This window comes from Rhinopithecus roxellana, chromosome 10 (genome assembly GCF_007565055.1).
Source record: "Rhinopithecus roxellana isolate Shanxi Qingling chromosome 10, ASM756505v1, whole genome shotgun sequence".
Classification (NCBI taxonomy): Eukaryota; Metazoa; Chordata; class Mammalia; order Primates; family Cercopithecidae; genus Rhinopithecus; species Rhinopithecus roxellana.
Genome location: NC_044558.1, coordinates 6,040,842 through 6,064,646, shown reverse-complemented (window position 1 = coordinate 6,064,646; position 23,805 = coordinate 6,040,842). Strand labels below are relative to the sequence as shown.

General features: G+C 52.2%; 1 protein-coding gene across 3 annotated transcripts in view; it reads left to right on the top strand.

The window, feature by feature from the left end:
• Positions 1-23,805, top strand: part of TSPAN9 (tetraspanin 9) — a 207,221-nt gene that overhangs the window by 93,420 nt on the left and 89,996 nt on the right. Inside the window, exon 1 of one of the 3 annotated variants that reach the window (XM_030939369.1) lies at positions 5,177-5,330. The exons of the other annotated variants lie outside the window; for them this stretch is intronic. The gene's annotated coding sequence lies outside the window, so the exon portion shown is untranslated. Of the gene's footprint in view, positions 1-5,176; positions 5,331-23,805 lie in introns of those variants that run through there. 3 annotated transcript variants of the gene reach the window in all.

The following is a 23,805-nucleotide window of genomic DNA, read 5'->3' as shown; positions in this document are numbered from 1 at the left end:
TCCGGCCCGGGCATCTGGGAAGGGCTTCCATGCCTGTGAGCTTGTTGGAGGAGTGGGAACCATGCAAGTGAGTTTGGAAGACTTATCAAGGAGGCAGTTTTGAATGACATTTGAAGGCAGGAAGAAGATCGTATCAGGTGTCAGGGTGGGCAGGGTGGCTTCCTGGAGCAGGGGGGAGGTGGAGGGTGCAGAGAAGCTTAGAGGTGTGTACAGCTCCCTGAGTGGGACTCAAGCCATCTGCTTGAACCCAAGCATGGGGCCCCTTCTCTCTTCGTTTTTGCCAGGTAGCATGAGGTCGGAAAGAGCCCTGATTGAGGAGGAGTCAGAATGTCTTGGGGTAGGGATGGGGGCATCCTGAATCTCATCTTTGCTACTTTCTGGCTGCTTTGACCTTGAACAAGTCCCTTTACCTCTCTCTGTTCCACGTCCTTCATCTGGGAGTAATAATACCTGTCTCACTGGGTTGCTGTGAGGATTGAGTGAGGCAAACAGCCTGGAAATAGAGGGTGCTCAATAAATGTCACTTACATCTGAATTTCTCTCCCATCCATCTCGTTTATGGTGTTTGCAGGGAATATTCTGCACTGATCCCTGCGAGGGCTCAGTATTTTCCTTCCTTTTCCATGGAGATAGACTTTGCAGTTACTCCAGTTTTATACCTACAACCCAAACTCCTGCGTTGGACACACCAATCTACGGCCAGCTTGCTCCAGATAGCATGTAGCATAGGATTCCGCATGTAATATACATCTTTGGGAAGAAACTCAGACTCCAAAGGCAAATCTTACAATTACAACACTTTTAGAAGCAGAGATTTTGTTTTTCTCTTCCTCCTTGTCATTAAAATTACACTGTTGGAAACAAAATCTGATCTGGTGGATGTGCGTGGTGTAGAGAAGAGATCACTGAGTCAGTTCTGTGTGTGGAGGTCGTGATGGGGGAGCAGATAGCCATGGTCATGCGTGTGGCTTCTCCTGGCCACAGAGCACCTTATCTGTAGAATGAGATGGCTGCAGAGATCAGGCCTACCCAGCTGAACCACACCGCAGGAGTGTTGGGGAGGATGGCTGGATGTAGAGCAGAAGGACATGCACAGCTGTGGCACCTGTGGGGCTGCTGGCCGAGGCTTCGAGGTCCACCATCACCTCATTGTCTGCTGGGTAAGGACTCCTGGGTTGATGCTGTCTAAAGCTCCTTCTGTTTCTAAAGTTCTTTGACTCATAAAAGCATAGCATCTGCATCTCCACTTGGATAACTAATAGACGTCCTAAGGTACTGAAAAGCACACTCCTGGTCTCCCCCCTCCTGTGTTCCTCTGTAGGTCAACCAGGAATTTTCCTCCTCTTGCCGCTTCTGTGGCTATAGCCCTGATCCAGCCACCATTTGTGACCTCGTGCTTGGATTGTGGGAACAGTTTCCCAGCACATCTCCCTGTTGCTGCCCTGTCCTGATGTGTGCCGAGACCTCCTGACCTTTCTGTTCAAAGCAGCGACCCCCGCCCAGTCCTATCTTCCTTATCCCTCTTTATTTTTCTACATAGCATATATATCTATATCTATCTATCTATATATATTCTTTATTGTCACCCCCATGTCCTCAAATCGGAATGCAAGCCATAGGAGGGCCTGTTTGTTTTTCCTCCTGGTTTTGTGCACTGCCATAAACCCAGTAACTAGATCACATAACTAATCCATAATCCACAGAAACTGTTTGCTATCAGTCTGCAAATTACTGCCCACTCTCTTCTCATGTTTTCCATAATGCCAGCCCCAACCTTGAGGGTCCCTTGACCCTGGATGTCCTGATAGCCCCTGCTGTCCCCTCTCTCACCCATCAGACCCACCTATCCTTCCTGTATTGTTAGTTACCCATCCCTGTGTGTTCCTGTAAATAGATCTGATAGATCAGATAATTGCCAGCGGGGCTCCCGAGGCCCTCTCCTGGCCAAGAGCCACTCCTTATTCTTCTAACCCCCTTTTCCCAGCACAGACCTACTACATAATAGAAAATGCCCAGTAAATTCAGCATTCATTCATTTACTGCCAAATTTCTTAATGAACTGCTGTTGACAGATGATTAAAATTCAATCCCAGAAATGTTCTGGGCCTTTGAAAGGTGTGTCCTACGGGCTGTGACCAGATGGTGGTTCTGCACTTGTAGGTAGGGTGTGGTCCTTGTTTGCAGTGAATCTCTGGGAGTGTGGCAGTTTCTCCTGTGTGTCACGTTCTCCCTGTGTCTGCATCCAGAGTGGCCGTGGTCCCCAGAGGATGAAGGGTGCACCCATTTCTTTACATTTCCATGGAGGGTCGAAACTGCTCCTTGAGATTTTAAAATATGCTTCACGGTCCCCATGGTGTCAGGTAGCTGGTTTATGGGTCCCGTCCTGGTTGTGATAACTCAGGCTAAGCTGGATAATAAACGAAAGTGGGACAGAGCCGCAGGATAAATATTGCTACAGGGCATCTCCAGTGGCACAAATCACAGGGAAAATATCTCTCAGGCTTTTCATTTCTCCTCTTCCTCCCTGGCCCTCTGGTAGCAGCCAGCAAAGCAGGATCCATCCATCACCCTGCCCCCACCCCACCGCCACCCCAGCCTCAGCTCTCGGAGCATTGCTGGGAAGTGAGGGATGCAGGTTGGTCCTGGTGCAGTCGGCCCTCTGCCTCCCCGCCCAGCTCTGGAGGCAACCCTGGGGGCCCAGGATGGCCAGGGTCATGCTGTTTTCCGTTGTGGATGAGTGCTTAGCTTTGCAGACCTGATTCTTTATCTCTAAAATGAGAGGGATTAATAACTAGTGATTCTTAGTCTGGTGTGAGCGAGTGCTTGCGTCACTCACTGGGGGAACTTAAAAGCTGCTTGCTGAGTCCCACCCTAACGCATAGAATCACGGCCGCGGGGGTCTGGTCTGGGGTGTCTTCACCGACGTTCTGTGGCCTCTGCCAGCAGGGTTCCTGAGGCCCTCTCCTGGCCAAGAGCCACTCCTGGTACAAGTGAGGCCTGAGATGGGCGATGGGGCGGGCGGTGCGATGGGCCACTTCGTTGACCCGCTGTTGTACCAGATCCATCAGCACTGTCACTTAGCAAGGCTTTCTTCAGCTTTGGAGGCATGCTGGCTTTGTAATCAGCATCAACCTGTAGGTGTTGATTGAGCCTGCAGAGAATAGCAAGCTTCTCCAACACGTAGGTACGGAAAGGTAACTAACCGCACGCGGCAGGCGAGTCTATTAAACAGAGAGGCTGGTCCCAGCACAGGGTGTTACCACTGCTGGGCCCTCCCACCCTGAGCTTGAAGCACTCTCAGCGATTTCTCTCACCCCACGCCCGGGTTCTGCTGACTGTGCCTCCAGAGCGCTGTCTCTGGATGCCACTTTCCCAGTTCAGGTGCTCAAGGCGTCTTACCTGAACATGACCATAGCTTCCTGACAAGTCTCCTCCAAGCCGTCCTTTGCTGTCCTGCAAAGTGGCTGTGCCCACTGACCTGTTCGGCTGTGCCTGGTTGACTGTGCCTGGTTGACTGTGCCTGGTGTGTGGAAGGTGCTTGCTGTGCCCGGGTGGGTGAGTTCAGTGGTTCCCTGTCTTCCCGAGGAAAGCTCGGAGTCTATGTGGCTGCAGCCCTGCCCGTGGCCCTCACGAGCTGTATGACCACCCACTAGACTCTTCTTGTGCTTTCTTGGTTCTGCTACATCCCTGCCGTCTGCTGGGTCTCGCCCATGCTATTTGCTCTCCCTGCAACGCCCTTTCTCTTCCCTCTGCCAGGCAGACTGTACTCACCCGTCGGGTGCAGCGCAGGTACTCCCACGGGACACCTCCTCATCTATGTCCGTACTGGCTCTCGCTCTTTAATCAACTGCTCTTGACAGATGATGAAAATTCAATCCCAGAAATGTTCTGGGCCTTTGAAAGGTGTGTCCTACAGGCCGGAAGAAGGGGCTGTGACCAGATGGTGGTTCCGCCCTCGTAGGGAGGGTGTGGAAAGATGTGGACTGTCCTCGTTTGCGATGAATCTCTGGGAGTGTGGCAATTTCCTCACTCCTCATCTGTGAGGCAGATACCTCCTCATCTATGCCCATACTGGCGTTCTAGCACTTACCACATGCTTGTGCTGTTGAAAAAGTTTGTGTTTGTTTATTTTTTATGTTTAGAGATGAGGGCCAGGCTGGAGTGCCGTTGCATGATCTTGGCTCACTGTAGCCTTGACTTCTAGGGCTCGAGGGATCCTCCCACCTCAGCCTCCAAGTTACCTAGAACTACAGGTGGATACTACCATGCCTGGCTAATTTTTAAGTTTTTGTAGAGATGGGGGTCTTGCTATATTGCCCCTGGCCTTGACCTCCTGGTCTCAAGTGATCCTCCTCCCTCGGCCTCCCAAGTTGCTGGGGGATGACAGGTGTGAGCCACTGTGCCTGGCTCTGTCATTTGTTTAAAGATCTCTCTCCCTCCTTTCTGTCTTCCTCCCTCCCTCCCTCCCTCCTCCTTAAATTATAAGCTGCTTGGAAACAGAAACCAGTTGTGTCTCAAGTTGAGCCCATATACCAAGTGAAGTGCCCAGGAGATCTCTGCCTGATACATGTTTGTTGAATGACTACAGCGTGGTGGAAAGGATGTGGACCAGGAAGGCAAGAAGTTGGGATGTTTGTTTTTGTTGTGTTCTGACCTTGCTAGATGACCCTGAATAAATTCACTTATTCCCCAAAACTTCGTTCTCCCTCATTTGTTTGTTTGTTTTTGAGACAGGATCTTACTCTGTTGCCCAAGCTGGAGTGCAGTGGCACGATCACTTCTGCCTGGAACTGCTGAGCTCAAGCGATCCTCCTGCCTCAGCCTCCTGGGTACCTGGGGCTACAGGTACATGCCACCATACCTGGCTAGTTTTAAATTTTTTGTACAGACAGAGTCTCACTGTGTTGCCCAGGCTGGTCTCAAACTCCTGGCCTCAAGGGATCCTCCCACCTCAGCCTTCCAAAGTACTGGGGTTACAGGCATGAATCACTGCATCTGGCCATTTCCCTCATTTGTAAGGAGTGTTTACACCTGATGATTTCTAGATATCCTTCCAATTATTCTAACAGTCTGTGATTCTGTCTGTTAGAAAATGAAGAGAGGTTTGTGTGTTCATTTCCAGGAGCCCATGTGTTCTGCTGTGCTCGCGGCCAGGGGCTTCTCGTAACAGGCTCAGCACACCTGGCCTTCAGCTGTGGTTTTAATCGACATGACCAAGACCTGAGGAGCTCCTGATGTGGTAGTGTGAGGCGGCCGCCTGGACCTTAAGCCCCATGCCCTGCCTGTCTTCTTTCCTTCCTCATTTTCTGAGGAGGTGGCCAGGAGAACTGGTGAGGCTTTTGTCCCAGCTCTGCGCCTCGTGTGATAGGAAGTGTTGCGGGCACACCTCTGAGCGCTGTGAACACGACCTCTGCTGGGTGAGGCTGGGGGTGTCATTTGGGACGGATGTGCTGTCCTGCAGGACCTGGGAGCAGGGGCAGCATCTCACCTGGGGTGAGACCTGGCAAGCAGGAGTGCAGTAAGCCTGAAACCAGAACTGGGAGGGGGAAGTGGCACGAGAGCGGTCCGTCTCCCTCTCGGGGACCTTGAGCCTTGACCTTGAGGACGTCGGGGTGTCTGGGCTCCTGGAGGTGGGTGTGAGACGGAGAGGCAGAGAAGGAGCTGGAGGTCAGGGCCCAGTGGGGCCTGCCAAGCTGTGACAGCCCCTGGGAGCTGCAGTGGCCTGGGCTGCCTTGCAGGAGGTGAGCGATAGAGAGCTGCAGACAACGGGAAGGCCAGCAGCACGGCCAGGGAAAGCCAGGCGCCTCATGCTTCCCATCTCTCTAGGTTCATTTCCTTTGGTACCTTGTAGAATGACTTTGAAAGACCAGCCTCTCTCGCTGTGCTCACGGGAGCCCAGAGCAAGAGTCGCACTTCCCCGCTGGTCTGGAGGCCTCTAAGGGAGCAGGCCCCAGGGTCACAGAGAGCGTGCATCTAGCCAGATTTCTCTCGCTGTGGCAGTAACTACCTGGCCTTTCTGGTGTCTTGTTTCCAGGCCTCAGTTTCTCCTCCTGTGCTACCCTGCCCCACCTCCGTGGCTGGGTGTGGGACCGGCACTGCACCACTGCAGTCAAGTTGCGTTATAAATAGAAAGATACTTAACACCGACCCTGGAATCAAACAGGGAGGTGGCTCTGGGCAGCAGAGTTTTAAAAATGAGCATTGATTTCTGGGAATCTGCACGCCGCATATTAAATAGACCCACGTTGGCTCCCAGGGCACTGCTCAGCCCTGCCTGTATGCCTTTCTCCTTCCCAGAACAAGCACTGCCCATCCCAGCTCTCAGAGGGCCTGAGGAGCCACGGGTGTGAGATTCGTCCCAGCCCTCACCTCTGTGGGTGCTCCCTACCTGAAGTGGCTCTCACGTGCTTCTGTTCCCTGGCTGGTTCATCCATTTGTCCCCTGCTGTGAGCCAGGGACGGTGCTAGGTTCTGGGATTGAAAGATGAACAATCGCCCCAGTGCCCCTTCTCCCCTTGTCTCAGCGTCGAGCCTACGGAGCAGTGTGCAGAGTGAGAGTCTGAAATGGGGGGAGCCCAGCGATTGGAGAAGAGAAGGTCCAATTCTGCCTGAGCTGGGGAAGGAAGAGGCTTCATGGAGAAAGCTGAGTGTCCAAGAGAAGGACATGCATTCTGCACAGGGAACAGAATTCTACACAGGGAACAGAATGTGCAAAGGCATGAGGAACCACGCGGCTGTGTGCAAGCAGCTGGCATATACCAGGTAGCTCATGGCCGCTAGCTAAGTGTGGGCTGGGGATTGTCACGTCCGTGTGCTCCCTGCTGCCTTCTGTTAGCCTCCTGTGGTAACGAAGGACGTTCATCTGTTGATTGATTAAGATATTTTTGTCTCTTGGTCCAATCACAATTTAAAAGTTAGCTGAAAGAAGACTAAATAGTTTAAGAACTTTGCTGCTGCTAAGACTTCCTTACTTTTCCTTTGGTGGCTTGGACTCTATTCTGGGCCCTTGTGACGGCGAAGAAGGTCCGACATTAGGGAAAATCCCAAGAAGACCTGAAAGCAGCTCTCCCATCTTTACATCATCTCCCTCCATACTCGGCTGAGACTTGTGCGCCTTTCAGGTCCTCCTGAGTTGCCCAGTCTTTTCTTTATCACCCACCAGAGCCCCTCTTTAAATATTCCATGAAAATTGGGGCCATTGAAGTGTGTCAGCTGCGAGTGAAATGCACAGAGCCGAGTGTTAGGAAGTCGCCCGGCATTTGCGGGACGAGTACCATGGACAGCAGGGCAAGATGAGGCGTGGCTGGGAGGCCAGTTAGGGGTCCGTGAGCAAGAGGTAGCCAGGGGAGTGGGGAGGTGGTGGGACCCCCAGGAGATGTGCCACACTCTTGCCAGCATTGAGTAGCCTTGTTTAAATTAAAAAAAAAAAAAAAAAATTTAAGCTGTTAGGTATTTTGTCACTTAAAAATCTTTTTTGAGACAGAGTCTCACTCTGTTGCCCAGGCTGGGGTGCGGTGGTGCTATCTCAGCTCACTGCAAGCTCCACCTCCCGGGTTCACACCATTCTCCTGCCTCAGCCTCCCAAGTAGCTGGGACAACAGGCTCCTGCCACCACACCCGGCTAATATTTTGTATTTTTAGTAGAGACGGGGTTTCACTGTGTTAGCCAGGATGGTCTCGATCTCCTGACCTCATGATCTGCCTGCCTCGGCCTCCCAAAGTGCTGGGATTACAGGCTTGAGCCACCACACTCGGCCAAAAAAATTTTTTTTCAGATGGAGTCTCACTGTGTTGCCCAGGCTGGAGCACAGTGGCCCAATCTTGGCTCACTGCAGTCTCCGCCTCCCAGTTTCAAGGGATTCTCCTACCTCAGCCTCCCGAGTAGCTGGGATTACAGGCGCCTGCCACCATGCCCAGCTAGTTTTTGTATTTTTAGTAGAGATGCGGTTTTGCCATGTCGGCCAAGCTGTCCTTGAACGTCAGACCTCAAGTGATCTGCCTGCCTCTGCCTTCCAAAGTACTGGGATTACAGGAGTAAGCCACTGCCCCCAGCCTTAACCTGATAGGTAAACAGTGATGGCTTGGTTGTTTTAATTTGGATTTCCATGATTTGTAATGTTCCCAAGTTTACAACTAGGAAACAAAGAAGTGACATTCCTAATCACAGAATGATTCAGCCAGAGCCCACTTTACTCAAGAAGGACAGGCGGGTGACGGCCAGTGTCCTTGTCTGCCACGGGTGTGAGGTCCTGTCGGCTGTGTCTGGGCCGTGTCTTGCCTGCCGATGGGTCTCTGGGCAGATGGTTAGCCCCTGGCCCTCAGTCGTGCAGGTTTCTGTTCTGCAGGCAGCATGGTGCCATGGGCACACAGGGCAGTGGTGTTATCGTGTAGTGGTGTTGATCAGGGATGGGCAGTGCTGGCCTGTTCCCCCGTATGCTTCTGTATCTCTGCCGTTCTTATCTTTTTTTGTGACCTTTTCTCACCGTCTTCCCTACCCGTGTATCCACTCTCCGTACAGTGCTTAGCATAACAGTTGTGCTTTTTTCCTGTATTTGCATTTCTGTCTTCAGCTGTGACTGGTGACCCACAGAGATGAAGGGGTTTCTTTTTCCTTTTTTTTTTTTTTTTGAGAAAGAGTTGTTTCACTCCGACTGCCCAGGCTGGAGTGCAGTGGTGCGATCTCAGCTCACTGCAACTTCTGCCTCCTGGTTTCAAGCGATTCTCCTGCCTCAGCCTCCCAAGTAGCTGGGATTACAGGCATGTGCCACCACACCTGGCTAACTTTTGTATTTTTAGTAGAGACGGTGTTTCACCATGTTGGCCAGGCTGGTCTTGAACTCCTGACCTAAGGTGATCTGCCCGCCTTGGCCTCCCAAAGTGTTGGAATTATAGGCGTGAGCCACTGCGCCTGGCCAGATGAAGGGGTTTCTGATGCTTATGCTTAACCCGGCGCGTGATGCTTAGTAGGCTCTCCATAACATCTCTTCTTCCCTTTCCTGAGAGTTTAGTTGCGGTTTTCACAAAATGTCAACGAGATAGGTGGTATAGAAACATTAACACTTAGAATGTGGTGTGTCTGGGTGGGGGTACAGGTGGGCCTCTGGTCGCGCCCACTTGCCCGTGGCTGTGTGGTTTGAGGGTGGGCTTAGCTGTGGGTCAGGCAGGCGAGCTTTCTGGGCATTCTTTGCATCTGCTGTGGGGGATGTGATGGACAATGGTGGAGACACCCTGTGGCTCCCGTCCATCCCCCTTGGTCCCCATCACACGTGGGGATCTGGTTGCTCATTCTCTGATGTGGTTTCTCCTGGGAGGGTGGAAGAATGAGAGTTATTCTGTAGCTTTCTCTGAAGAGGAATGTGTGATTTGAACAATGCTGGGCCCAGGATGCCCTGGATTCCTCTGTCGATGTTGGCATTAGACAGGAACTATCAGGAGCTGGAAATAGGCTGCGGGGCCCGGCTGAGAGGGCCCATTGTTTGTGGCAACCCCACATGCATCATCCTGCCTCATCCTGGAACCATGGATGCTGCAGACAGGAAGGCACCTCCCAAAGTCATCTAGGAAGGAAGGGACCGTGCTGGGTGCATTACACACCCTGACACTCAGCCCGCTCTGACTCCAGGTGGGGTGGGGTTCAACCGGCCCAGGATGGCAGCTAGCACCTGCTTCAGTCACCTGTTCCCGTCTTTAACAGCTCTGTCTTCTGCAGGCTTCCTGTTGCATTTTAAGCCCATTCCTCTCATTCTGCCCTAAGTGAAACAAGAGATGAAGCCATTGTCCCCCTCCCTGCACAGAGCTTTCAGATGCGTGAGGGCGTGATGTTTTCCTTCTGTTTTGGAGAACCAGCAGGAGGTGGTGTCTCCTGGAGACACATGAGGCAGACAGCTGAGGAGAATTTGTAACGGGTAAAATATGGGCTTGCTTTAGAATTGGTTTTCTCTAATTTAATAGGTTAGGAAGGTGTGGTTCTGTTCTGAGCTAGCTTCATGCATTTTTTTAAACCAATGTTGATTTGTTTCAGCAATCAAGTGATGAATCCATGAATAAAGAGTCCATGTTACATATTGTCCATTCCAGATTTGGGGGCACTATTCTCCCCGTTTTGCAGGTGAGCATCTGAAATCCAGAGTTCTATCTGACAGATAATGGTCAGATTGACCGACTCAGGGACACATTTCCACTGACAGGAAATACACTGCGCTGCCTCTTCTCACAGTACACGTAACTTTTTGGCACATCTCCATCTTGAGAGTGAATCCCAGTGTATTTCCTGCAGCTGGTAAAGCTTCCTGGCCAGGTGCAGATCCTTGCAGAAAGTAAGCAGCTCTGAGTTTCATGCCTAGAAAGTGTGTATTCTCATGAGCAGTCAACCCGTGTTCCGAGACTTGTGGTTCATTCGTGTCACCATTCAAGACCCAGGGCATTGTTTCTCCAAACATTGTAATTCAGGGCACACACAGCTACACCTGAGAAAGTGTTTCATGAAATAATTCTTATCTTTACCATGTGAGATACATTCTGGTGTTTTCTGTTTTATTTTTTAAAAATACTCTTCTGTGCTCGGCACGGTGGCTCGCGCTTGTAAGCCCAGCACTTTGTGAGGCTGAGGTGGGAAGGTTACTTGAGTAACATAGTGAGACCCCGTCTCTACAAAAAAATAAAATTAGCTAAGCTGGTGGCCCATACCTGTATTTCTAGCTACTCGGGAGGATCACTTGAACCTGGGGGTTCAAGGATGTAGTCAGCTATGATTGTACCACTGCACTGCAGCCCAGGCAGCAGAGCGAGATGCTGTCTCTAAAAGAAAAAAAAAAAAAAAGTCTTCTGACCCACTCAGCCGATTTTATAACCCAATAATGGGTCACAAGCTGCAGTTTGAAAAGCAAGGGGTTGCTACAGATGAAAGCAAATGGAAACAATTAACAGGTTAATTTATGTGGGTCACAGTTGAATATCTGTTATAACTCAGATGCTTTATTTCTTGAAATTGGATTTTCACCTTCTTTGTTTTCGTCGATGTGTCCAGAGTAAGTGCCTCTCACCCAGGAAGCTCAGATGAGCCCTTTTTAACAAGGTCTGCATCACCTTAACATCAGCTTTCTAAAATAAATTTGATCCTGAGACAGAGGTCTTAGGATCTTAGGTTAACAGGATTATTTTTCATACTAAAATGATAAACAGAGTCCTGACTTATGAATCCACTAAGTTATTCTATTTTTCTGTGCACCTGCTGTGTGCCAGGCGCTTAGGTGGGGCTAGAGGTACTGTATGGCTCAGATGTAGGAGTTCAGGGCCCTGCATTTTAGGGAGGGCACTGGTAGACCAGGAGAGGCAAGGAGGAGACTGGGCAGGGGGCTTTGGCATGAGTCACAGTGGAAAGATGGGTGGGGGGGATGTTTGCTTGGGGAAGAGAAGACTCGGGGCACGTGGCACCATCTTATGTTCGAGAGGCTGGCACCTGGGAGAGGAATTAGGCCTCTGCTTTACTACTCCAGAGGGGAAGACTAATTCCATTAGCCAGAATCATGATGGCCATGATAATTAAAAGAGATATTATCTACTGTGTATGAAGTGTGGTGTGTGCCAGGCACGGAATTGGGCCCTGGACATAGATCGTCAACTGTGTGTGTGGTTGAACATTTATTGTATCCATAATTCAGACGAGGAAGCTGAGATGCAGAGAAGGAACGTGCCTTGTCATGGGGCAGAGCTGGGATTTCAATAAGATAGGTCTGATTTGACCCATGTCCCCCTACACCTCATCCACATCTCTAAGGCAGAAAGTGGAGGTGAGCAGGTGGGGCCCAGAATCCTGAGGCAGTGCCCATGGTAGTGAGAGCTGAGAAATGACAGCCAAGCTGCCTGGTAACCTCTGGCCTGAGCAGAGGGGAGGAGACTGGACATCAGTAACACCTAGTGAGCTCATTTCATCCTAGGACAGCCCAGAAGGGAGGTAGGGTTTAATGCCCATTTTGTAGATGGGGAAACTGAAGCTTATGGGTTAAGTGACGTGCCTAAAGTCACATTGTCCCTAGGAGACAGAACTGGGACTCACACCTGGGCCTTCTGACCCCAGCCCTTGTGCCCTTCCCTCTGCCCTGCACTGCCTCTTACTTTCTGTGATTCGCTTCAGTCTTTTCTCCAGATTCATTTTACCTGCTTCTCCCTGCTCCTTTGCTGTATCTGACAGGCCGCCTGCAGTGTTCCATGGGTGCCTGAGCTCAAAACTGGAACCGCAGCCAGAATCCAAGCTGACTGAGAGGTGTTCCTGTAGTCAGTGTGTGGACATGCATGTGCACATGTGTTGTGCGCTTGTGTTTGTGTGTTGGAGGCCTGTGTGCCTTGCAGGGGGCTCTGAGGTCTTTGGAGGCCTGTGTGTGATGTAGGGTAGACAGGAATTTTTGGCAACTTGGGGCTGGTGGAGAAGGCTGTAGCCCTCCGAACCCCCGGCCCCCAGTCAGCCCTCCTGTGGGGCATTGCCATCCCTTTCTGAAAGGTGGGCTGGGAGGGAGCAGATCAGGGAAGTTAATTACTCAATTAATTCATCCAGATCAGACTGGCTTTCTGCTTAGGGGGTGTTCTGCTTGGCGGAATGAAGAAACTGCTAATTTGCTAAGTCCAGTTACTGATGGAGGGTGGGGGCTTCAGGGTTTGGAAGGTAGGAAGGCTGTTGCTGTGCCCACCCAAGGCTGCCTGGGGCCCACGGCCTCCTCTGAGCTAATGGCCTTGTTCTTGGCCTTATGTGAGTGAGCTCTTTTCTGTTTCCCTTCCTATGACTTTCTTCCCTCTTCCTACCCTTTTTTTTTCTTTTTTTGCACTAAATACCACCAGAAAAGTTGGCCGGGCTGCAGTTCCTCATTCATTCGTCTGCCCATTCATTCATTCAGCAGTGCTGTTGAGCAACTGGCATGTGACTAGGGTGTGGGAGATGCTAAAGGGGACTCAGCAGGAATACAACTGGCACCCCATTCTCTTGCAGCTGACAGGTCTGTCTGCAAAGAGAGACTTGCCCCTCAGGCTGTCAGTGAGGCCGTGTGGTCGAGAGGCAGTGAGTGGGAGAAAGTGGGAGGAAGTTGTGTGTTGGGACCACCAGGTAGGGATCTGTAACTGGGCCATCAGCCTGAGGAGCCTCCATGCCAAGGGAGGGGAGGCTAATTGGAGCCTAGAATTGGGGCAGGCAGGCAGAGAGCCGAGCCAGGCCACGCAGCCCTCCCTGAGGCTGCAACAGCCAGTCAGGAGCTGAGCACAACATGGAGTGGTGGAGACAGGGTCAGGGCTGCATGGTGGGAGACAGATGCCTGAGGCAGGTTGAGAGCTGTCTCTGGGACTGAGGCTCGGAATACTGGGGATCTGCTCTGTTGGCTTTGCTGGGGTTAGGGGGTACCTGAAAGTGAACAGTCAAAGGCAGAGCTAGCGCCACTGCTGATGACACATACAAGTGGGAGCACCCTCGGTGGCCAAGTGGTTCAGAGAAAGCTTCTGGAGGGGTGGGGGCCCCAGGGTGCCATAAAGAAAGGCAACTCTGGAGTGATTTCATGGTGCTTCTTCCTTTCCTTTCTCTCCCACTGCATCCCTCTGTGCTAGGCACATCTGGAATATGGGCTTGGGCTGAACAGAGGGATTTAGGCAGATCTTAGATCCGTCCCTTCTCAAGGTGAGGAGAGGAGAATTTGGCCAGGATTGTCTCCCCAGCTGGCGTGACTTCCAGGTCCTGACAGAAATGTGTAAGTGTCACCTTGGCGATTAGGTGCACATGTATCTTCAGGGAGACAAACCCAAGGACAGCAATGGAGGTTTTGTACCCACAGAGGCTCTAGTTTGGGGAGAGTTGCTAGTGGTGGTTGGAGATTAGCTGCTGCTTGGTTAGTGAAAGGACGAGTCAGTTAGATCCAGGCAATAGAAAAAGCAGGGGCCGTCAGGGTTTAACACAGTTTAGAATCCCCCGCAGAGCATTCACAGGGCAGGTTATCAACATTCTGCCTCCAGATACTTTTAGGCCAGAGTGAGCCCCAGAATTTGCATTCATCACCAAATACCCAAGGATTCTGGAGCAACTGGCCTGGGACCCACGCTTAGAGAAAAAGTTTTAGAGGGAGCTCGGCATTTGGGAAAGAACAGTGGACTAGTTGTGTGAAGACCCGGGTTCCAGTCTACTCGGCGACTGGCCTCGGTGTTTGCCACTTCACCTTTGGAATCTTTTTGTAGTCTGCTGCAGTGACTTCCTAGGGCTTTTGTGATGGTCACGTATGTGGAATCCCTTTGAACAGCGTCCATTTTTCTGTAAATGCAGGCTGTTGTCATTGCTTCTACAATTGTAATAGAAATGTCCAGAACGGTCTGGATTGACTGAAGCCAGGGAAGGGAGTGGGAGGGAGAAGTAGGCCAAATGATCTCTGAAGGCCCATAGCTTCTGGGATCTTCCTTCAATAAGAAAATCCAGCCAGGCACGGTACACACCTGTAATCCCAGCACTTTGGGGGGCCGAGGTGGGCAGATCGCTTGAGTTCAGGAGTTTGAGACCAGTCTGGGCAACATGGCGAAATCCTGTCTCTAGAAAAAATATAAAAATTAGCTGGGCGTGGTGGTGCACACTTGTAGTCCCAGCTTCTTGGGAGGCTGAAGTGGGAGGCTCAGTTGAACCCAGGAAGTAGAGGCTGCAGTGAGCTGAGATTGTGCCACTGCATTCCAGCCTGGGTCACAGAGTGAGACCCTATTTAAAAAAAAGAAAGAGAGAGAGAAAGAGAGAAAGAAAGAAAGAGTCCAGGGAATTTCCCTCTTCCCCCCAGTCCAGGTAATGAATCTGTTTCTTTAAGGTCTAGGTGGCTGGTTTAGTCTTGAGAGAGACAGGCAGCAAGGGGAAAGGTAGCAGAGCTCCCTGATGATAGTACCGTCTGGATTTCCTTCCTCTTTCCCTGGGGCCAATGTTGCTTCAGCTGAGCGATTAGAGCCGCGGGATGCTGCCAGTAGCCCCGGGCACATGTGGCCCATCCTGCCCTGCATGGTTTTACTGATGCTCTGCAGCATGAGGTTGGGGATGGGAATAGCTTGCACCCGGAATTCCTGTTCTGTGCGTTCCTTCTCAAGCCAGCTCTCAGAGGCTTGGATGTCCATGGCAGAGCGGGGATTAGAACAGGGTCTCTGTGTTGCACAACTTCAGGGGCACAGTTCACAGGGAATGCAGTGTAACTGTCCCACTGGAGTGGTGCAGTGGCAGACTTCCTCCCTGGCCAGCAGGGAGGCATCCTTGCTTTATTACTAAACTCCATTGGTTCCTTGGTTCTGTAGTCTTTATTCTGTTTCAGTGTCCAATGAGGTCAGCAGAAACGCAGATAATCACGAGGCTCATGATAAGAGTAGTGAAGACTGCGTTATCCCTAGACCACTTCCATCATGTTTGGTTTTAGCATGCATTTAGAAGCAGTCATTTAATCAGCAAGTATTTACTGAGTGTGGCTGTGTGCCTGGCACTGTGCACAGTCACTGAGGGGAGACGGGGAGGGAGAAGGAAGTCGGGGGACTCGGTGAATAAGCCATCTCAGACAGTAGCAGGTTAACTCCTTTCTTTGGCCTGTGCTTTTGGTATCTGTCCATGTTAGTACCTGGAATATGGGTGCTGTGCTTGCTATAGCTTTGCTGGAATGTCTAGGGGTTGGCAGGGTGGGGCTAGGAGTCATTTTGCTGTGGAAACTCAGGGGGTCACTTTCAGAAATGGAATGTGGGCGTGCCCAGTGCAGCTCCTGACTCCCTTTCCCCATGGCTGGTGGATTTGAGGGTGGGCCTGGGAGTTTCCAGTCTGTGTAGAGAAGGGGTGGTGGTAAGGGGATGACCAGTTTCCCCTTTCTGAGCGCCTCAGGTCAGCACTCCTTGGTGAGTTTACTTCCCTACCTCCACCCCGGCTGCCAGCCTGCTGTGGCTACGTGCTGCAGCTGGGCCCGCAGAGCTTAAAATAGCAGCGTGAGCTGGCCGCTGGGCGTGTGGGGAGCCCGCCTGAGGCCTGGTGGGGCAGCCGCCTGGGCTTGGGGCTCTGCTGGCTTTAACCACTGGGGTAGAGAATGTTTTGGGGGGTTTCTTCTAGGCCCAGAGCTGGAGAATGGGGAATGGATGTAGCTGGAGTTGGGGTGTGGCTGGTGCAGAGGGGAAGCAAAGGGCTCGTCTTTCCTAGACCTTTTAAGAGAATGCCTTGAACCTGACCTTGGAGCCTCTCACTGCAGAGCTCAGGGGCCTTCAGACTTGGTGTCCTGTTTGGCCTTAGCCCCGGCCCTTGGTACTGCCCAGCGTTAGTCATGTAGGTTCCCATTAGAGCCTAAATAAAGAGAGAAAATGAAGTGCGAAGTTGGGATGGAGGGTGCAGCTGTGCCAGGTCACAGATGTGAAGGCCGAGGCAAGAACGCAGTATGCTGAGTCTCAGCTGGGCAGGCGCTAACTACAGGGCGCCCTCACTCCCCAGCTGCCTGCTCTTGGGAAGCCAAGATGGCACGTAGGGGTTTGGGAAAGACTTTTCACAGGCATTCATTCATTCTTTCAAAAATACTTATACCTGCCTTGTGTGAAGCTCCGTTCGTAGCTTTGGGAATACAGCAGTAAGTGAAGCAGAGCAGGAGAAGAGCTATGGAGTGTGCTGGGGGAGGCAGAGTTTTCAATGGGGTGGTCAGGGAAGGCCTCATGGAGAAGATGCCTTTTGAGTGGAGGTTTACAGGAGCTGAGAGAAGTGGCAATGCTGAGATCTAAGAGAAGAATATTCCAGGCAGAGGAGACAGCCAATGTAAAGGCGCTAATGTAGGAAATAGCACAGAAGACAATGTAGCTGGAGTGGAGTGAGTGGGCCAGGAGTTTGTGTGTGTGTATATGTGTGTGTATGTGTGTGTATACATGCAACTTTTTCTAAGAACTTTTTATTTGAGAGACATGAGAAGGCATTAGCGGGTTTTGCACAGAGCAGTGGCATGGTCTCACTTAAGAGACAGAATCCCTGTAGTCTAAGAGCTAATTTCAGTTGTGTTTTTCTTGGGGAGGCCCCCGGAGACCAGAGAGAGGGCTGCCCCATCCTTTCCCTGTGGCTCGTCCAGCCTCTGTTTCTATTCCCCAAGCTCTGACCTGAGACTTTTACTCCTGGGGAGGAGGGGGCAGGATGATGCTGGGTTTCTTTTCTCTGCTGGAGTTTCCTTTGGAGGGAGGGAGATGGGTTTGTTACAGTGGTTTGCTGGAGCCTACTTGTGCTGGTTCTTGAGAGCCTATTAGAAAGTAATTAGAACATTTGCCTGCGGGTAGCTTGAAATTGGCCGTGGTGGGAGTATTTACACCACAGCATTGGCAAGCACTATGAATCGGGGCTTTTCCCCCAGAGAGCTGGTTGTTGAACATCTACCAGCCCACCACAGGCTTGTTACTTCTACTCTACCTGTGCTGTGCTTTTGAAGGGGAGGGCTTCTGTTTTCTTTCACTTGGCAGATCACCTGTGTTCACGCCGTGTGGTCAGAAAGAGCACAGAGGACACTGGATGAGGGTGATGAAGGTTGGGGTTGGTGGGGCAGTGGTGTGTTTTCCAGGATTGACAGGGCTTGTCCTTTGGTGTTGCGATGTGGGGCGTCTCTGCTTTTCCTAGCTGGGTAATCCTAAATGCATGAGCGTCCTCTCAGCCTGCTTCCTTTCTTCCTCTGCCTCCCTTTGTGCATGTGGCATGGGTATCCGTATGTCCAGGAGTGGCCAGCTTCGTCCATAAAAGCAGGGCCCCGCACTGGACCCAGGCAAGGCCGCTTAGTGCAAGGAAAGCTCACTGTTTTGGAAGTCAGGAGACACAGGTTCTGGTCCCAGCTCTCCTAACTTGCTTAGACGAGTGCTCTCCTCTTTTTGGCCTTTTGTTCCCTCATTTACAAACTGGGACAACTTCCCTGCCTATCTTGCAGGGGTGTGGTGAGGATCAGATGTGATCATTAGTATGAAAGTCCTTCGAAAAAGCTGCAAGAGTCACAATGAACAGGCCTTTGCCTGTGGTATTCAGGCACGCAGGCCTCCCTCTCCTCTGTCCTCACTCTGTTTGGATGCCATGCAAGCCCAGCACGTACCCCTTCTCTAAGAAGCCCTTCCTGATGGGCCAGACTCTCCCTGGGCAGGTCCTTGGAGCACTCCGAGGCTGAGCCCCCAGTTCCCACAAGTACTCAGGGGTCCTTCTGTTCCACCTTTTCATTTTATTGCTCTTCGCCCAGATGCAGATGGAGCGTTTGCTCCATAAAGGCTAATTCTCCTAGGGAACATCTGTCGTGGCAAACCCAGGGTGGTGTACCTATGGGCGCTGGAGAACTCTGCAGGGATTGCTTCATGAGCATAGGTGTCTCGCTTTTATCAAGCTCCTGTGAAGTGTGATGGCTGGCTGTGGTGTGTGGGGGTGAAAGGTTCCGAAGACAACTGCCCCCCCTTGATAAAGTAGTTTCCCAGACACCGCCTCATCTGTCCCTCACGGTCACACTTAACGCCGTTATACTGATGAGGAAACAAGCATGCTCACATTCATTCATTCATTCATTCAACACATGTGTCCTGCACTCAGGGAGCTGTCGGTGTCTCCCTGGATTCCACAGCGCTGGGGTGGCCTGCTCTGTGCCCTGCCAGGCTCCTGCAGCACCACTGTGCTTGCTGTGTGCTCGTCTTTGCAGGAAGCAGACAGAGTGGCAGGGGGAATGTACATGCATGGAGGGGTGGGGGCCGCACCAGGGTGCTAGTCAGGCCCAGGCCTGGGTGGCAGAGGAAGGGAGGGGGCAGCATCAGTGCCTAGGGCGTGTCCCTGCTGTGTCCAGCTGGCCGTGGCTTCGGGCTGGCATTTCCTCTGGCAGCAGTATGGGGGAGGGGAAGAGCAGGTGTGCCCCGGCGCCTGGCCTGGCTGGGATGTGGAAGCGGCTCTTGGGGGCCGGAGCTTGGAGGATGAGTGACTTGCAGCCACCCGGACACACTGGGCCTCACAGAGCCCAGCCACATTCTCAGAGCTCCAGGCTGGACATCTGAGCCCCCCAGTGGTTTCTGTAGATGGCTGGATGTGGTGGGTGACTCCAGAGAGGGCCTCCAGAGAGGACACATGATTGTGATCTATCAAGGTGAATACCTCCCAGATGGGCTGAGGGCAGTGTTAGAGGGTGTCCGATATGTGCGCTGAGGTAGTAAGTATGTGTGGTGAAGGTGGAGGCTCGGCTCGGGGGCTCTGTGCATTGTGGGAGGGACTCAGTTGCCCTTTAGTTTCCTAAGTGTGCACCATGTATGCAGCTGGGCTGGTTGCTGCAAGAGGAGCACGGGTAAGCTCTGCCCCTTGGAGCTTTTAGTCTTGTACAAATAAAAAGCATTTATGCAAGTAACTGTGATGCAATGCAGAGTAAAATCAGTGTCCAAAAGAGACGACTAGAACAAGAAGAGTTTCTCTTCATTTTGGGGGATCTTCATGGAGGATGTGGCATTTGAGATGAACCTTGAAACATCTCCTCAAGGCCAAGCAGGATGGGGGAGTCTTTGGAGGTGGAGGGCAGTGCATGCAGGCACAGGGGTGGGCTGCACCTCGAGGGGCTGGTGTTGCTGGAAGCAGAGGGCACAGGTCTGGGATTCGTGGGGAAGAAGGCTGACAGAGTACCATGTAGAAGGGCCCCAGTGACAAGCTTGAGCATTTGTGTTTAAATCCCTGGGGAAGTTTTTGAGCTGATGGCATGTGCCAAGCTCTGCCTTGGGCCAGTACTAGTGGCAGCATGTGGCAGGGTGGCTAAGGAGGGAGCGGGTGCAGGGAGCCCGGTCAGGAGACTGGCAGACAGGAGGCAGCCCAGTCATGTGTGACTGGGTTACAACAGGAACAGACCTGGGCTGGAGCAACCTAAGAGCCTTTGAAAGCACCTTTTGGGATTGTAAGAGGTTTGGTAGCCTGGATGGCTGATTTGAGGGTGCGAGTTGTGACCATTTTCACCTCAAGTACCTTGAGATGAGAAAAGATGTCTCCAGGTTTTGGATGGGCTGGATGCCTTTAGGAGGCCCCCTTCAGTGGGAGGCACCTGGAAGGACAGCTCCATAGCTGTGGGCCAGCCTGACGGGGAGGAGGGAAGAGAGACAGAGTGAGATGACAGCCAGTGCTCCTGCCTTACTTTACAGAGCGGCCGATGGAGGTTCAGAGGCCACAAGTGACTTCATGCATTTCGGGCCTTCGAGCCATAAGACGGCCATTGGGGTGCCCAAGTCTGCCCCTGTCACCCATCCAGACACCTCTCACTCTATCAGTGAGAGTGGAACATGCACAGGCTCCCTCCCCTGAGGGCTGCAGTGTGGAATCTGGGGCACTGGTTCTTCTCCATCTTCTTCACTTTAGAGCATCCCCAAGTCCTGCTCTCACACTGCCTTTCTCTGCATTGGCTCCAGTACCAGCCCCGTAGAGGGAGAGCGGGCCGAGGGAGGCAGCAGGCAGCAGCTCCTGAAATCAGCAGAAGGGTCCCGGCTGCACAGTCAGGCTGGATGCGAGGTCACAGAGCGCCGTCCCAGCTGGCAAGTCAGCACCCTCCATGGAGTGGTTTAGGAATATTGGATTTGCTGGGTCAGTACATTTCCACTGGTGCATGGCAATAAGTCGTAGGCTTCATCACACTTCCCTGTGCCCGGCGGTCTGCCTTATCTCATCCTCCCCGCAGCCACCTGCCTTCCTTGATAAGTACTCGTAACAAATGCTTTCTTTCTCCCGTTTTCCAGGAGCAGTGGGCTCAGTGTGTGCACATGTGTATGTCAGGTACATCTGTCTGTCCAGCATAGTGCCTCGTACTCCAGGCCCTTTTGAGGGTCTGACAGGGATGCTGATTGGCCTTAGGATGAAAGAGGGGCTGCTTTGGAACTTTCCTGGAAAACAGGGCCTGAGACCCCAGGTGGGTGGCTCTTTGTCCAGGCAGTCTGTCAGCCCCGTTATTCTAGGGCCCAGTCTCTGCCGCCCCCTCTTACCTGGTAAACCTTCTCTAAGAGGAGATGACTGTCCTGCAGGAGTGGCCGTTCTTACTCTTTTTGCAAAGCTTCCCCTGCTCCAAGCAAAGGCTGATTTTTCTAAAGAGCTGCTTTCACCTTAAGGTGTACACAAAGGTTGTTCCTGTTGCTACTCATGCATTCAGCAGTGACTTCAGAGCACCGGTGTGCTAGACAAATGCCAAATGCTTGGAAGACAAAGAGGAGGGACACAGTCCTTGCATTCAAGGAACTCACAATTTGGGGGTGGGGAAAGGTCAGGGAACAGGTGGCATCATGGCAGGATTAACTCTGTGTTACTGGTATAGCAAGGAGGCTTCCTGGAGGAGGTGACAGCACCCTGATGCCAACTGGATTGTGGATGTTAGCCATTCGGGGTGTGGGGGAAAGGGGCTTTCAGGAGGAGGGAAGCATCCAGTGCAAAGGCCAGGGGATGAGGGGGAATTTGATGTGGGTTCATTTTGGTGGGAGTGTAGGCCAAGAAAGGTATAGGAGATGGACTTGCTGAGAGGAGCGGTATGGGGACACGCCTGTGCAGATTTTAAACTAGCATCCAGGGTCATCTGTGCTCTGGCCCACCCTCCTTTCAGGCTCCCTTTCTGCAAAGCTTCATTCCAGTGGAGCGTGTGGGTGCCTCCCAAATGTCCTGGGCCTTCTGCTGTGCCCTGGCTCTGCCCAGCTGCCCCCCTGCCAAGGTGCTCTTCCCCTTCCCCCGTGCCTGTCCAGTCCCATTTCATAGGGTGCGAAATTCAGGGCTCCAAGGAACCTTAGAGAAACAACTAGTCCAGCCTGCTTGTTTTGTAGTTGAGGAACCAGAGGTTGAGCAACTAGAGGCCACACAGGTCATCAGTGTCCTCAGGCTTTGTTCCTTAGGTGGCACGAGGCGATCAGACACCTGGAAAGCCCCGGAAGCCCTCCCTGCTGGCCCTGCCTGCCCTGTGCATGCCCTCCCTTGAGCTCCTCTGCATGCGTTCATCAGGTATCGATTGGGCCCCTACTGTCGGTCAGGAATAGTACTGGGTACTGGGTGTAAAGCAGTGAGAAAGACAGATGCAGTCTCTGCCTCTCTGGGGTTCATGGTCTAGTAGAAGAATCAGACAGTAAAATTGTCACCCTAACAAACGTGGACTTTCCAATGACGGTGACTGCTATGAGAAAAAAAAAGGGCAAATGGCTCTGTGAGGAGATGTATTGAAAGAAAGGAGGCTTTAATTTTGACAGTGGGAGGCAGCCAGAAAACCAGAATAGACCTTCTTTAATGATTCACAAGAGCTCAGGGGTGAGTACAGTGAAGCCAGGCAGTGGGCCCAGGAAGAGCGTCCAGGTAGAGGGAACAGCTTGGGCGGAGGCTCTGAGGAGGGCAGAGCACCGAGAGTTCACGGCTGTGGCAATAACAGGTGAGCAGAGAATGTTGGACGGGGGCTGGAGAGAAAGGCAGGGATCAGTCGTGCCCGCCCTGGAGGGTTGCTCTAAGGATTGGAACTGTACTAGAAAAGGAGACTAGGAAACTCACACGCACACACACAATTGTAATCCAAGTACGATGGGAAGCCACTGATGAGGTTACAGTGGAGAGGCACGTGAGTGGGAAGATCGCATTGGCTGCTCTTGGTGAATGGATGGTCGCAGGAGGGAATGGAGGGCTGTGGGGGCTGCCACAGGACCCCGGGCGAGCCATGAAGCAGGGCTGGACAAGGGCGGGGCCGGGGGGGATGCCAGGTGCAGGGAGGCTCCGTGGCTTGGACTTGTGTTTGCTTCAAGGTGGGAGCAAGTGACAGCCGGGAGCCAAAGATGATTCTGGGGCTTCTGGCATAAGCAGTGGGGTAAGAACTTAAGCCATTTGTTGAGAAGGGGTGGATAGTGCCAGGGAGCACGTTTGGGGCAAGTCCCTCCTGGAGCTGTCTGTGAGACAGCCAGGGGGATGACAAGCAGGAATTGGGGATCTGTACTCGGGGCTCAGGAGACAAGTCAAGTCCAGGTGTGCATTTAGGGGTCACCAGCATGCAGATGGCCCTGGAACAGAGGAGATGGTCAAATACAGGAAAGCTGGGCAGAAGAGACAAGGGCTCAGAGCTGAGGGCCTCCCTGAGGAGGAGGAGGAGGGCAACCAGCACTTCCCTTAGAATGTCAGCCACACAACATTAGGTATTGATGTTTCTTTGTTCAGCTACACTGTAGCTAGACAGGAGCTGGGCCTGTGTTGACTATAAGAAGTATTGTTGGGAATGATAATAGTGCCTCCATCCATTGAACACCTTCTGTGTTCCCTTGTAACCTTTATTCCTTATTTTTTGACGTAGTGCTGGGGAAGGTGCATATTATTTCTATTTTCTAGCTGAAGAAACAGATATGGAGCAGTTAAGTGGTCATTCTAGGCCATCCAGCAGTGGGGTGACTCACTCTAGATGGGATTTGGACACAGATTCATCTAGTCCCAAAGCCCAGCGTGTTCCCCCTTTGTTATTTTACTAGAGTTTTGTTCTCTGTGGTTGAATTGGATAGTGGTATGGACAGGGGTCATTGAAGGCATCTGAGCCCAGATGACCCACAGTCACCAGGGCATGTGGTGTGAGCCAGTTTCAGGGACAGTGGGCGTGAGGTTGGCTTTGTGACAATCCACACCACCTGCCTGACTCCTCATGGTGTGGAAGCCACATTTTCAGTACTTCCGGCTGGGGCAGGATTCCTGTAGCTGGTCTATAGCTGTGCCCCTGTTTCCTCGGAGCTAAGCTGATGGACCTGTCCAAAGGCCCCAGTACATGCTCTGAGCAGTGTGCCCACCTGTCATGGGTAGAGCGCACATACAGCCAAGGGTCTGTGCCTGGCCATGTTTTCTGGTAGC